This window comes from Malus sylvestris, chromosome 11, assembly GCF_916048215.2.
Source record: "Malus sylvestris chromosome 11, drMalSylv7.2, whole genome shotgun sequence".
Classification (NCBI taxonomy): domain Eukaryota; kingdom Viridiplantae; phylum Streptophyta; class Magnoliopsida; order Rosales; family Rosaceae; genus Malus; species Malus sylvestris.
In genome coordinates, this window is record NC_062270.1 from 22,969,250 (window position 1) to 22,985,356 (window position 16,107).

Below are 16,107 nucleotides of genomic sequence, written 5' to 3' on the forward strand. Positions count from 1 at the left end.
GCCGGTGTTCTTGCTTTATTATCGAATGTCCTTCCGTAACTAATAGAAACAGGGATCCTGCATCTTTATTGCTTTGAACATTTGGGTGTTTTTTTGTAACTGCTTAAACAGGTGCCTAGGCTACAGGGCATGTATTTTGCCATCGTAACTGCAGGGGCAAAATTTGTGTGGACTGCATCTCCCTTTTGGTAACTTATGGAAACATGCATACTACATCTTTGTTGCTTTGAACATTTATGCTTGAAAGATTAACTGCTGAAACAAAAACAACCTACTTTTTCACCTTTCACTCATCTATCGTTTTTATTCGGTCATGATTATGTTTAATTTTTTTTCAAGTTACATGTGTCTAATTTATGTGGTTAAGATTCATGCATTCAAACCCGCAACAACGCACGGGCATTTTTCTAGTAGGTCCTATTTATGTTACGTAAACAATTTTAATGGTTTTATTAATGAAGTATAATGGTAAGGGTTAAAATGTGACATGAATTGATATTATGAGTGAAGTGATAAAATTTCAATTTAAAGAGTCCAGTGAGACTCGAGTTGAGTTTCAAAAAGCGTTATCATAAATAAAATAAAGTAAAAAACATTAAAACTATGTTACCTCATGAATATACTCTAAAATTTTTAATCGTTAGATCTTAATTTTCGTTTATCAATTAAGATCGAAAAAATCCAATACCTCGAAGTACAATAAAAAGAAAATCCCCCCAAAACATGTATATTTCACTATCCAACTTTTGAAACCTCCCAAGTTTTGTGTTATGTCAGAAAAACAAAACCAAAAAAAACCTCGGAGTCACAACTCTTTCTTTTTCCAAGTCCCTGAGAAGAGAAGAGCAACCTTCATCTGTTAGAAACTCCCCACTTGTAGTTTTTACAGGTCAATTGATCTTTTCTTTCACATTTATTTCTCTTTTTGTTAACTACATTCAAATATTTGAGAATCGAAGAGAAAATTGAGGAGAAAGGATAGCTGAGAAAGATTAACTGAAGAGAATTTAGAGAGAGAAATATGAGACTTGTATATTGACTTAAAAGAATGAAGATTACACACTTTGTTTTTACAATAGAAAGCCTAACAATTCTAACCAAATGCTAACACACTTGCTAACTGTATTGTTGACTTGTACCCTTAATACTCTTCCTCAATCTGAACCCAGTTTGAGATTGGAAGAATTGAGACATGGTAGCATTGAAACTATAGACTTGGGAAAACCATCATTGGATTGATACCCAAACATTTGTCCATATGTAGCACCTTGACTAGAGTTACCAACGTTGGATTAGCCTACTGCATACAAGAAAGCACCCTATCCTCATCCTTAGTTTCTTCACACGACCATACAACAGAGAGTAAGGACCCATAAAGCCTATCATCTGTAATGCCAAAAAATACTCAAACCATATCACTGACGCTTCTAGCCTTTTTAAAGCCCTGAATAAAACAATTGTACCCCATGACCTCTTTGTAGCTATTGACCAAAAGCCTCTTGTAATCCTCTTTCATATGCAATCATTCATCTTTCCTCTACAATCATTACTATCAAACATAGAAAATAAAACATAGTTGAACCATCTACAATCTTGATATCCCTCTGGATGATTGAATTCATCCACCCCAGATTCAGTGCCAACATCAATCAGATTTTGCATTAGTTTCCAAAACCTCTGTCTCTTGTTAATCTTTCCATTCTTAGCTTTAGACTCTAACCAGTGTGCCGAAATCATGACACCCTTCCTTTGAAGGAAATTTTGTGAAAAACATGTTCATTTGAGCAACATCTATAGCATGCAATTAACAATTAAAAGGCGGAATCATGCTTGCATGCACTCAAAAACAAAACATTACCTATTAAATTCAAAGCCTAGTAATTAGGTGAACCAAGACTCAACTCAAAACAAAGTGAGTTGAGAAATTATACCTTTGTTGATTCCTCTTTGCATAAGCAAAGGATAATCACCCAAGAGATAGGGCCTTCATTCCTTGCTTCTTAGATCCATGGATTTGGATGAAAGAATAGGTTTCTCCAAGTTCTCAAAATTGAGAACCTCTAAGTCTCCACACCAAGGTAAGATTTTAAGAAGAAATGAGTGACCTAGAGGAAGTAAGATTGCTAGCTATTTTCCTCTAGGGTGGCCGGCCTCTTTAGAGAGAAAAGAGAGCTTGTGTTCTCATCCTTTCCCCAAAAGAAAACCCCTAAATGAATTTTGGCTATAAAGTCATATTTATACATTCCTTCATTGGAGTGGCAAACTTGTAATTAAAGCAAGTTCACTACCCTCCTCTAAATGGCCGCCTTAAGGGTTTATTGGGCTTTCAAGCCCTTTGTTTATTCAAGTTGTCATACAACTTGAGTTAATGGGCTTGACATTCAAATCCCATTGGGCCTTGCGGCCCAAAACTAACCCTAGGTCTATAACGAACTTATTCGTTTGATTAATTAACATATTAATTAATTCTAACCATAAATAAATAATTAAACCATTTAATTATCCTTACTCATCTCCGTTGTTTCTTCAATCTCTACCTTACACGGTGTACGATCCATTAGGTTCCTTTTAGTGAGGCAGTGGGCGATTAGAACTCTTTTAAATCGATTGTGAATTGAAACTTACTTTCAATTCTCTCTTTAGTGATTATACACGTTTAGGGCTTCCACAAACCATGAGTGACACCTAGCAGTATGTCATGGTTACCCAAGCTAATCAGAAGAGGTGGATAACCTATTCAGTTTAGGATTACAATGCAATACGGTCTTTCTCTAATACAATACTCTTGACCACATTGTTTGGATTGATAGTTTATTCATGTCTACTATCCAATGTGATTCATTTACTTATATGATTACCTTGAATGTGATTTGGAATGACTTCCTATTAATCATATCATAGAGTATTCTCCCTCAAACGGTTTGAAGGTTAGAGATCCCTTGTTGCGCATTCACTTGCCTCCATGGCTAAGTAGCTTAACCCTAACTATGCCGTGGACACCCGCGAATGAAGTGACTTTGACATAATCAAAGATCAAGGACCTAACCACAAGACAATTATGATACCTCAGGTCAAAGGACTACTTTGCATTATCCCAACCATGAGTTCTCATGTGACATGAGTATGAGAACTCTTCGTTGATCGTGTTCCGTGAACTCATTCCTTATTGAGCACCTACGTACTTGTCTTGGTGTCAGTCATACCAATGACTCGAGACCAGTCACTCTCACTAAGAGAAGACATAGCACATACTAATCTTAACGGACTGTCAATGCCCAATTGGCAATCCTATGATCAGGAACGTTTAGGATATGTATACGAAAGAGAATGGTCTCATGAATCTAACTTCTTTAAATTATATTCTCCTAATTACATATTCCTTGGACTCATCGTTTAAGCATATAACATATATATGAGACAGCTTAAAACAATAATCTATGCCCTTGTTATTAAACTAGATTAGTTTAACATGTGAAATGTCCGTAAAGTATCATCATATGATTGGTTTTAGGGCACATTTCCAACAATCTGCCACTTGCACTAGAGCCAATCAGCTTGGTTATCAGTGATGATACCTCTTCTGTAGTCATTTCAAAAATGGCTGAGTAGTAGGCCTAGACAATGGATATCTATATGTTATCCATAGAAGCAACCTTGAGAATAACGACGTCACCATTATACATGATTCTCAATCATGTGGTTCAGTCTCTCATTTGAGTTCGGATCGTGATAAGACCTTGATTCCCTGGCTTGAGCTATCGCCCCATTAGTGTCGTAGTGTCGGTACACTAGAGGCACTTTCTGGTTGGAACCGAATAGAGAGTTCATAAATGAACTTTCCCATCCAAACAGCATTGTTGTAAGCTTCTATATAGCAATATATTTTTCATTCACAATGGAACACACTAAAGTCATTACTTTTAATGTTTCCATCCAAATATCTCTTTTAGTCATAATAAAGAGATATCTGATTATCTCTTCATTCATAATGAAGAAACATCCAATGATGGATTAGATTCATAATCTAATACATTTACGCTTCCATTTCGTTACTCTAATTCTTCCTCATTCTTTGAGGAATCTATCCTTTAGTATTTCTTAAATACTCAAGGACTCACTTGACAGTTGCCATGGTTCTGATCCTGGGCTTGCATTGATATCGTCTTGTACCTTTCTAGGTACAACTCATATCAATGTTTTCATACAATATGAAATACATAAATCACCTTTCTACGTATGCATAAAGGATTCTATTTACGCATTATTTCTTTGGGAGTCAAAGGGTACGTTCCCTTTGAGAAGGGCAACTTGCTAGTCTCACTAGAGTCGTCCTTCTAATTGAAGTTTATCATATGAGAAACTTCCTAGCATCTTTTGTCTATTATTAGGGATTGATATAATCCAATTATATCTTGAAATATATCATTATAGATTTCTATCCCATGTATTTAGACTATATCTCCCATATACATTATATCGTTATAGAATGTTTAAAGTCATAACTTTAACGAAGAAGTATTCTTTTCATTTCCAAAATTAATATATCATATATATTCGATTTTAGGAATATGATTAACTCCCACTAATCTTTTGTAAACTTAGTAAACAAAAGATTAATTTACATCTTTATGAGAAATCAATTGATTTGATCTTTCTCTCATAAGACACTTATAACTCCCACTAGCTTGCTAAGATCCATGATGGTTGGATCTCTACAACTTACATGTCTTGTGATTCATAGTTTTAGACATATATTATTAAGACTATCTTAATAATGGTTTCGGAAACCCATATTATGTCCAAACATTGAATCACTATTTAGTTGTAGCTAGCAATCTTCGAATTAATTGAAACCAAGACTATGTCAAAGATGGTTTCTTCCAAGTCAATCAATCTCTTTAATTGTAGTCACCTTAAGCTACCAATTAGCTATGGAGGTTTTATTATTTTGGGTTAAATGGTATTTTACCATTTCCTTGAGTATATATCGTATATACACTCAAAATAGTCATAAGGATTTTCATTCTTATTTCTTTCGAATTAAGAGGTGCAACTCTATGACATAGTCATAAAGTTCAAACCATTCAACTGAGACGGTTTATAAATCCTTCTCGACTACCTTGGAGCTTGTGGTATAGGAACTAGGTTGTTATATTTGTTGATCACTATCTTGTTTCTCAAAGAACCCATTCTTTGAGTTCTATCCCTCGTTCATTTGCTCTATCTTAGGCAAATCCTAGTGTAGGATTACAATGAACTACCCAACAAACAACATTTGTTAGTTGGTTTATAGAAGTGATATCCAAATGTTAATTTAAGGATACCCACAAGATAATTTTTAAACAAATATTGCTTATTAGCACACAACCCCAAATCTTAACATGATTAAGATTTGTCTTTCTTTCCAACTACATCCTATGGAGTCATGAAAATTTTGGTAGATCTTCTAATTGACAATCATATTGTTTTAGAAGTATATATCCTATATATGGGTAATTGATAACATCCAACGAACTAAATCTTATTCGAGTTCATTCTTCTCTTAATGGAGAAATCCATTATCATATGATGCTTCTTTCCTTGATATCTTTCAAGGAAACTGTTCTAAAGTGTTACCTTCCCTTGGATCAAATCTAAAGAGGTAAATACTTTAGACATCTTACTCATCAACTTACATTTCTTGAATTCTTTGAAACCTTTTGCAAAGTATTCGGACTTGTGTTTATTCAAAATAAATGATAGTCCAACTGAGAGCGATCGTCGGGTAATGTCATAGAACATGAGTAGTATTATGTTGTGGACAAGTGTCACTAACATCTAAATGAATTAACCTCAACAACTTTGTGATTCTTTCTTCCTTTCCAAAAGAATAAAGATTCAAACATTTTGCCTCTATACAATTTTAACAAGAAGGCATTGGATCCGGATCTAACGATCCAAAGCATCCATCTATGACCAACTCATAATTTATGTTTTAGAGGTATCACAACTCAGTTGGGATTAGTCATCACCTTGCAACCTTTTGGGTTTTAAGCATCGTTATATTCTAAACAGTTAACACTACCATATCATCTCTACTATAGAGACAATCAATTAGATTACAATAATCTAATCATTCATTAATAAAGAACAATGTTTTGTCAAACAAAACATTCATCCATCCCTTATAGTGATGGAATTAAGTTCCTTAAAATTGGAATGTAAAGACAATCTTTGGTTTTTCCAATTTCTTTGGTAGTTCATATGAGGAAGTAAGTACCATCTGCTTTCACAGAGATCTACATTTGATTCACGTTCCGAATGTGAAGTACTTTCTCTTCTCTCATTAATCTTCTGCTTTTTATTAGCCACACTTTTACAACGATTGTAAAACATAGTTACTAATATGGAATCAAGCATTGAAGTAAAAGAACCAACTGTTTTGAACTTTTCAAGAACAATTTACAACACCTTCGAAAGGTGTGTTCTTGACACTTGCAACACATTTTTTGCAAATACCCCTTCCAATGTCCATCCTTTCATAAAGAAAGTTTGTTCCTTTGGAGTTTATTTTGCTTTCTTCATTTGACTTCTCCTTTTGACTACAATAGTCATGGTCCCTAAACTCCCACTATCTCTCTTGAAACTTATTTCAATTGTGTTATACACATCAAACGATTTGGAGAGTGTGTGGTTATTGTTCACTATATAGTTTACAATAAACTTAGTGAACCATTTGGATAGGGACACAAAGGTGAAGTCCTTGCCTAGTTTCCGTTTCTAGAAGTGGTTTAACACTTCAACACTCAATGATTCAAAATCATCATAAGTCCATGTTGATGGACTATTTTTGTCAACCAACCATTATGTTCTAAACATAATTACAAACTTTCAAGAGTTCAAGGCAACTCTCATATCTTCATACAACAATTTGTAAGTGAAGAATCATGGCACATAAAGTGTCCATGCCCTTGTGCTTTCTTCTCAAGTTCTTTGTTCATTTAACAAAGAAACAAGCACTAGTGTTTGCATTAGCTAAGGGTTGCTCAAAGCAACTCTTATTTCTTCATACAACGATTTGTAAGTGTAGAACTATGACATTAAAAGTGTTGTCCTCTTTATGATAGACTTATCTAACATGTTCTTCCAATGATACATTATCAATAGGAAGATTGTGAGGATTAGACTACTTAGGTACATATACAATCCACTTAAGACAATCTTTGGGATTGTGGTACCACGTCCGGAAACTAAAGCATTCGGCTTTTCTTAGTCAAGTTTTGGATAACGTTTGCAAATATATTGGTAAACAAATACATAACGAATATAAATTGATTGATTTTAAGCCATTTGATTCGGGTCTTTAAATCAAATAGCACCACCCACTATTTTTGGCAAATTCCATATCCCTCATCGGAATTCGAGAGTTTTGGAGGAAACTCTTAGTAGGGTATGGGAGACTCATCATTACCAAGCCCACCTCACAATGATATAATGTTGGCTAGCATCAATAATAATGAGAGAGTACACTTACTCATTTGCATCTCTTGCAAGTACCCATCTTATTTGGCCTCTAGAGAATGAAGCCTCACAAGGATATAATGTTGGCTCCATTGCACTTAGTTAAGTCATTCCCACCATGCAAGTTCGAGTAGGGGTTCAAGAACAACCTCACAATGATGTGATGTTGGCTATTCTCGTTGCCTACCTTCACAACATCATGTATGCATATAGAACTCCTCCTGAGTGTAAGCACGCACTTTGTACTCCCCCATGATAGGGTGAAGTCGGTGTACGAGTCACAAACGATCGGAGCCTACCACGGTGGAAGGCCACGAAAGAGTGTTCAAAGCACTATCACGCTTATCAACTTAATAATGGTTTGGTTGAGGGTTTTAGGTCTCATCACATATAAGCATGCATTTTAATCTTATTAAAACAATTTGGTCCTATTACAACTATTGGTCCATGTGATTGATTTAGTAGTATATAATACTCCCACTAAGCTTGTAAAACGGTTTTTAAAGTAAGAGTATATGGTACTACTAACATAAGGTTTGCATTCATTGATGGAATATATAGTTGCCTTAGGGCCTTAGGATGACTATGAACCTTTGATTAGATCCAACACTAGCCTAATGTTGAATCTCGGTCTAGGGATGGTGATTGATTTTAGTTACGCATTTAATCATATTAAGGCGTGTTTTTCCTATTGGGCGTTGGACCCAACTACTCCAATTTCATGCATATCAAATAAAACAAGAAAAGGAGTACTTCAAAGTAAAGAAGAGCTTATGCTCTTTTACAACATTTGATCAAAACAAATTACTTTAAAGTAAAGAAGAGCTTATGCTCTTTTACAACATTTGGTCATATCAAATTACAACCAAAATCTAATCTACACATTCCCATGGTTCACATAGCTCAATTATCGTAGGCTTAGGTTCATAATCACCCTTTAATTAATTAACGCTTTAACTAATTAAACTTTGAATGCAACATTGTCATTTGGTTTTTGTATCCATAGAATTGATTTAAATGGAGCTAAATGAAATGAAAATCCAATTCTCATTTAAAGAGACAAAACCATTTTGTTCTCAACCTAATTTGGGCCAAAATGCAATAACCTCAACTTTTTGGGCTATGTTGCAAAACTTAAACTTTTGAGCTCATTTTGTAAAAACACAAAAGTCCATTACTTCATGTAATTACAACTAGAACCCAAAAATTTCAATAAATTCAAAAACTTCATGAAAGGAACAAAACAATTTGTCCTTTAGTGATTTTGGGCCTTTACGTAAATACGTAAACTTTTGGGTCAAACTGCAAATACACAAAAGTATCAAAACTTTATGTAATTGCATAAAAGCCCCAAAAGAACCCTATTTTAATAGGGTGGCCGGTTATAGAGAGTGAAGGGAGTGATGTGTGTGTTGATTTGTAGGTTTGACATAAAGTCATGCAAGTGGTGCATGACATAAAGTCATGCAAGTGGTGCATGACATAAAGTCATGCAAGTGGTGTGTGTGTAAGAAGTAAGTGGTGTGTGTGTAAGAGAAGTACTTCTTACACACCCATCACCATTTCTATCACCTTTCAAAATTTCAATCACATTTAAACATTTGAAAAAAAAAACACAAAACAAAGACTTTATGAAATAAATCAAAACTTTGAATCAAAACACCAAACTTTTTGTTCTTGGCTAAAACATCAAGAACAATGAAGAACATTCATGAAAAAACCCATAAAAGCTCCATGAACATTTTTCACCCAAAGACATCCCAAAAACACTCAAGCTTAAGGGAAATAACATATAACCATACTAGGGTACATAGGGGTTCCAAAAGTCACTTGAAAACACTTTTAACAAGACAAACATGAACCCAAAAAACCACCCTTTGGATTTGGCCGAATTTCCCAAAACCATGGCACCAAATCTTTAGCTCCAAAATTCATGCTCATATGAAATACATCTACAACATTTGAGATGGCAAATTTTCTAACAAAATTTACATTCAAAGAAGCAAGAATAAAGCTTGTAACAATTACAACATTCAAATCAAAGACTATGAACTACAAAACCCAAAAGGATTCATCAACTACTAGACCTAGGCTTTGATACCACTTGAAGGAAATTTTGTGAAAAACATGTTCATTTGAGCAACATCTATAACATGCAATTAACAATTAAAAGGCGGAATCATACTTGCATGCACTCAAAATCAAAACATTACCCATTAAATGCGAAGCCTAGTAGTTAGGTGAATCAAGACTCAACTCAAAACAAAGTGAGTTGAGAAATTATACCTTTGTTGATCTCTCTTTGCATAAGCAAAGGATAATCACCCAAGAGATAGGGCCTTCATTCCTTGCTTCTTAGATCCATGGATTTGGATGGAAGAATAGGTTTCTCCAAGTTCTCAAAATTGAGAACCTCTAAGTCTCCACACCAAGGTAAGATTTTAAGAAGAAATGAGTGACCTAGAGGAAGTAAGATTGCTAGCTATTTTCCTCTAGGGTGGCCGGCCTCTTTAGAGAGAAAAGAGAGCTTGTGTTCTCATCCTTTCCCCAAAAGAAAACCCCTAAATGAATTTTGGCTATAAAGTCATATTTATACCTTCCTTCATTGGAGTGGCAAACTTGTAATTAAAGCAAGTTCACTACCCTCCTCTAAATGGCCGGCCTTAAGGGTTTATTGGGCTTTCAAGCCCTTTGTTTATTCAAGTTGTCATACAACTTGAGTTAATGGGCTTGACATTCAAATCCCATTGGGCCTTGCGGCCCAAAACTAACCCTAGGTCTATAACGAACTTATTCGTTTGATTAATTAACATATTAATTAATTCTAGCCATAAATAAATAATTAAACCATTTAATTATCCTTACTCATCTCCGTTGTTTCTTCAATCTCTACCTTACACGGTGTACGATCCATTAGGTTCCTTTTAGCGAGGCAGTGGGCGATTAGAACTCTTTCAAATCAATTGTGAATTGAAACTTACTTTCAATTCTCCCTTTAGTGATTATACACGTTTAGGGCTTCCACAAACCATGAGTGACACCTAGCAGTATGTCATGGTTACCCAAGCTAATCAGAAGAGGTGGAGAACCTATTCAGTTTAGGATTACAATGCAATACGGTCTTTCTCTAATACAATACTCTTGACCACATTGTTTGGATTGATAGTTTATTCATTTCTACTATCCAATGTGATTCATTTACTTATATGATTACCTTGAATGTGATTTGGAAAACTTCCTAAATCTCATTCATACTCTGGCCAGAGATTCTTAATCATATCATAGAGTATTCTCCCTCAAACGGTTTGAAGGTTAGAGATCCTTTGTTGCGCATTCACTTGCCTCCATGGCTAAGTGGCTTAACCCCAACTATGCCGTGGACACCCGCGAATGGAGTGACTTTGACATAATCAAAGATCAAGGACCTAACCACAAGACAACTATGATGCCTCAGGTCAAAGGACTACTTTGCATTATCCCAACCATGAGTTCTCATGTGACATGAGTATGAGAACTCTTCGTTGATCATGTTCCGTGAACTCATTCCTTATTGAGCACCTACGTACTTGTCTTGGTGTCAGTCACACCAATGACTCGAGACCAGTCACTCTCACTAAGAGAAGACATAGCACATACTGATCTTAACGGACTGTCAATGCCCAATTGGCAATCCTATGATCAGGAACGTTTAGGATATGCATACGAAAGAGAATGGTCTCATGAATCTAACTTCTTTAAATTACATTCTCCTAATTACATATTCCTTGGACTCGTCGTTTAAGCATATAGCATTTATATGAGACAGCTCAAAACAATAATCTATGCCCTTGATATTAAACTAGATTAGTTTAACATGTGAAATGTCCGTAAAGTATCATCATATGATTGGTTTTAGGGCACATTTCCATCATTCCTCTACTTGTAATAGGAGCTTCACAAAGAATAACCTTCTATAAAGTAGTCATAGCACACCTTCATGCTGGTTTAACTTTTTACGGGATTACCCTCCGTGGGATTTACTGTCAACAATCTCATTCAACATTGGCTTCGGCCTTTAATATTTACAAAAATAGAAAATTAACAACCTATAGCGTGGCATTGGCCTTAACTATAGTACCATGGGATTGCCCATTGTGGATTTTACCGAAAACAACATCTCTTTATAATGGCATTGGTCTTCACAATTTCAACAATAGAAAATCAACTTCTATTTATAAGATTACCCTTCGTGGGATTTACTCATAACACGGGATTACCTTTCGTGGGATTTACCATCAACAACTTCTTCAAACTTCATTTTTATTTTCTAAGACACGTATAACTGGACTTACAGTAGATACGTGCTAACAACTAAGTTGGTTCGACTCAACTTTATAGGTTGTGATAAGGAAATATATTGCACAAACTCCTCAATAAGCTCCTAAACAATCTTCTCAGACATTACATTTCTCATTTTGGCACAAACCATAATCTGAATAAAACTTATACATGCCAGAATGCAAGAATTCACTCCCATTTCTCCAAACATATCAAAAGTTGCAGAAAAATCAAACCCAATAAACTTGCAGAATATCAGTGAAACAGAGAGACAAGAATTGGATATCATACAAATTGCACAATACATGATTATGAAAAACTCAGCAAATCAAATGGAGGCCATCACAAACACTGATCTTGACGCAATGAAAGAAATTAATAGAATTTCTAACGAAAATTAGAAGAGAAATAAAGCTAGAAAGATGAAACTAATGAAAAGTTGAACCACCAGAATCCATGATGTGAGCTTGGTGGCTCTGATACCATGTGAACTACATTGAAATATTTGAAAATTGGAGAGAAAATGGAGAAGAAATGGTAGCTGAGAATTTAGGGAGAGAATATGAGACTTGTATATTGACTTAAAATAATGAAGATTACACACTCTGTTTTTATACTCGAAAATCTAACAACTCTAACCAAATACTAACAAACTTGTTGTTGACCCTAAAAACTACATAGCCTACGTGGCACGCATGCCGAGTAACTAATGAGCTAACTACGTCCTTCGGTTGTGTGCGGGGCATGCCAAATCGACGGCCGAGCTTGGCCGGTGAGTAAAATGAGTTGATGTTGCGTTGAGTGCGCTGCTGACTTCTTGATCTTGCGACTGTGGCCAAGGAAGGAACACGTCTTGGCTTTCGGGTTCTAGTGCATGAAGACAAGGCTGCTAGTTCTGCGAAGTTCAATATCAAATTTGGCTTTCAATGTGTTGCATGTAGTAACTTGTAACACCTCACTTCGCCGAGAAGGCTAATGAGATGACCTCTGCCAATAAGGATTCGAAAATCCTTCTCGATCGAGACTTGGATAGATAACCAGTCGGCCTCAACGCAATGCTATTTATCCAAACTGAAGGTGCTCCATGGTCGGCTGATTCCACAGCAACAGTGCTGTTTATCCAAACTGAAGATGTTTGCCGGTTGCCTTCACAGTGCTGTTTATCCAAACTGAAGATGTGTCGGCGGAAAAGGAAAATAAAAATCTCAAGGTTGTTGAGAGGTTTCGTGAAAGCGAGAGTTTATGCAGGGCAGTTTGTGTGTTGAATTGGAGGGGGCTTTAATGATGTCCTCCTCCCTCTATTTATAGTAGTCAACCTGTTTCCAATCGAATCACAACCATACTCATATTAGAACTCCTTCCCCCGATCCAACCTTATCTCGGCCAGTCCTACTCCTACTAGGACTTTGAACTCAACCCCCTTATTAGGCCGAATTCAATCCCAAACCCCAACATCCTTATCTTGTCGAAACTCCTTCTCGTATCAGGATTCAACGGCCTATGGATTCCTAATAGGACACGGCCGGCCTTGGCTATGTGGCCCATAAACCGGATAACCCCTAACGACTCCTAAGTATGGCCTCTGGGCCGAGGACAACTCTAAACTCGGCCCAAACGATATTTTGGGCCCAAACACTTGCTAATTGTATTGCTGACTTGTACCCTTAATACTTTTAATTTGTTTATTCGGTTATAAACTATCTCCAGTTATCCTGCTTCATTTGCTCTCTCTCTCTCTCTCTCTCTCTCTCTCTCTCTCTCTCTCTCTCTCTCTCTCTCTCTCTCTCTCTCTCTCGTTTTAAGTTTGTCCATTTGATTACTTTTACTCTAGATTTACGCGTCCAATTGATAATCCTCTGATTTGTAGCTCAAATATGAATTTCCCTTTTATTTTTGTTGCTCTCTGACTGTTTGATTTATTGGAAACTTTAGAACTTCTTGTTTGCTTTCTTTTTCTAGTTTTGGACTTAATATTTATTCTCATTGTATTGCTTGATGGAGGTACTGCTCTTCGAACATCAAACCCAATACATTGACTTACTATTTTCTCTCTTATAAATTATAATCATAATGCAGAAACGCCGGTTGCTTGTTTTTGGGATTTTGCTTGATTCAGTAAAATTTTGGAGAAGGATAGTGTTTTAATGGGTTTAGAGTAATAAGTGTGGCTTTCCTATATCGTTGAATTTGAGGTGTGAAGTGGAGGAATTTTTTATGGGGTTAATGGGTTTTTCAAAAAGATTTTGCAGGTAGTAGTAATGAGTTGTGTTATACATTGAGGATTTACAGTCTCTGCTCCGGATTGAGACGTAAGGATGATTGGGAGAAAGAGCATGGGGCATGCATCGCGAGTACTTTTGGTGCTTTTGGCATTTGGGTTTTTCTTTGCAACATATAATCTGTTAGCCATTATAATACACAAAAAAGCCTCCTATTTGGGCATTTTGGGGGCAGACCGGTTAGAAGATCCAGTGATTCAGAGGCCTGAGAAGGCTGAGAATCCAAAATATCATGTTGCTCTTACAGCCACTGATGCTCCCCATAGCCAATGGCAGTGTCGGATGATGTATTACTGGTACAACAAGGTAAAAACATATGCCTGGATCAGATATGGGAAAGTTCACTCGAGTTTTGCATTCTGGAAATGCTGACAACTTGATGGAGGAGATTCCGATAGCTGTGGTTGATCCTCTTCCAGAGGGCTTGGATCAGGTGATAATTATTTTTGCCACTTTGTCTCAGTTCTCCGTACTTGCTATTTAGTTACCATTCCTTCTAACTTGTAATTTTCTTCTTCTCTTATGCTGTTTGTAAAACTTTTCAATTTATTTATTGTGCTTGCTCATTAAGACTTTATTGTTATAGTGTTCTTCGTCGCAAGTATTTAACATATATAACGAACAAAACTAGTTTGGCAGAAAGTTGGTACTGAAGAAAATCTCATGTTCAAAATGTCCCTACATATTGTTAGTGACACGCCCCAACCCAGATGTCCAAATGATACCTGGATGGCATGTGTTGGCCGACATTCGAAAGCGACGAAAGTCATAGTCATGTGAAAATGCATGAACATAATGAAACATATAATCGAAAAGTCATGTGAGAAATGACAATTAAAAAGATCATACAACCGATAAAGAAATAATAATAATAGAAAGAAGGTCATAAAATAAAAAGGATGTCCAACAATCACAATTATGAAAGAAAAGATGCAAGAATATGTTTAGAGCATTCTACTAGTCGAGAGTGCTAAGGGAAATGAAAGACATTAAGTTACAATTATTTATAAAGAAGCCATACGCAAACCGAAGAATGCAAGTTCACTGGTAAGGAAATGCCTTGAAGATCGGGTCATATTCCTCGTCACTAGGTCCTGAATAGGGCACTTAAACAAAAGGTGAGTGGATCATAGTTTATAATAATAGTAATAGTAAGAAACCGTTTTCTTTCTGAACATACTAACCCTCTGTTTTGAAAACATATATAGTACTACATAATAAGTTTTTCTAAAAACTCTAACATGCCAAAAATGTTCGTAAACAATAAATGAGACACCTCGACTTAAATCGACGCATGATGGTCGTCATGTGAGGGTGACGTAGCCATGTGCGTAGTGCGGAAGTGATAGAGATAAGAAAATGTGAGTAAATAAAAACAAAACTAACTTACACTAGACCGGTATATAAGTACGAGTGGAAGTGCTAGACTGTAGATACACATAATCAGAACGTAGGTATCAAGGTGCAGTCCAGCAGGCTAAATACTAATTATACATGATAGGAAAGAAACCCTACATGGATGGATGTCCATCAAAACCTCCGTAGAGTCCTTATGAGCCACCAACACGAACTTCTATCTAGAACCTGGAAGGGCGCAAAACAGAAAATGTGAGTGGGCAAAAATAAAACTTTTCAAAACCATTTCACTTTCATACATATAACCCCTCACCGTAAAACCCGTATAATTTATTAAAAAATAATAATATACATGTATATTGAAATCAAGCTCGACAGCAAGGAAAACCAAAGTATACGCCATGTCAAGTATCTCAATAATAACTATGTAAGCCAGGTGATGTAAATCAATATAAAATGATATATCAGCCGGAGTCACCTAACGTGACCTGTACGGCTGGACCTACAGCTCATAACCAATTCCTGCACACGAGTTAGAACCACTATTGTGGTCTGTATGACATGCTGGGTGTAAATAGATACGCTCAAGTGCTACGATCACGTGAACGCTATGCGAAGTATCGCAAGTCACCTACGAGTCGGAACCACCTAATGT

General features: G+C 36.1%; 1 pseudogene; it reads left to right on the top strand.

Annotated features, from left to right (window-relative positions):
• Positions 1-14,150: 14,150 nt before the first annotated feature.
• The window catches only part of LOC126590314 (hydroxyproline O-arabinosyltransferase NOD3-like), a 56,358-nt pseudogene continuing 54,401 nt past the window's right edge, over positions 14,151-16,107 (top strand).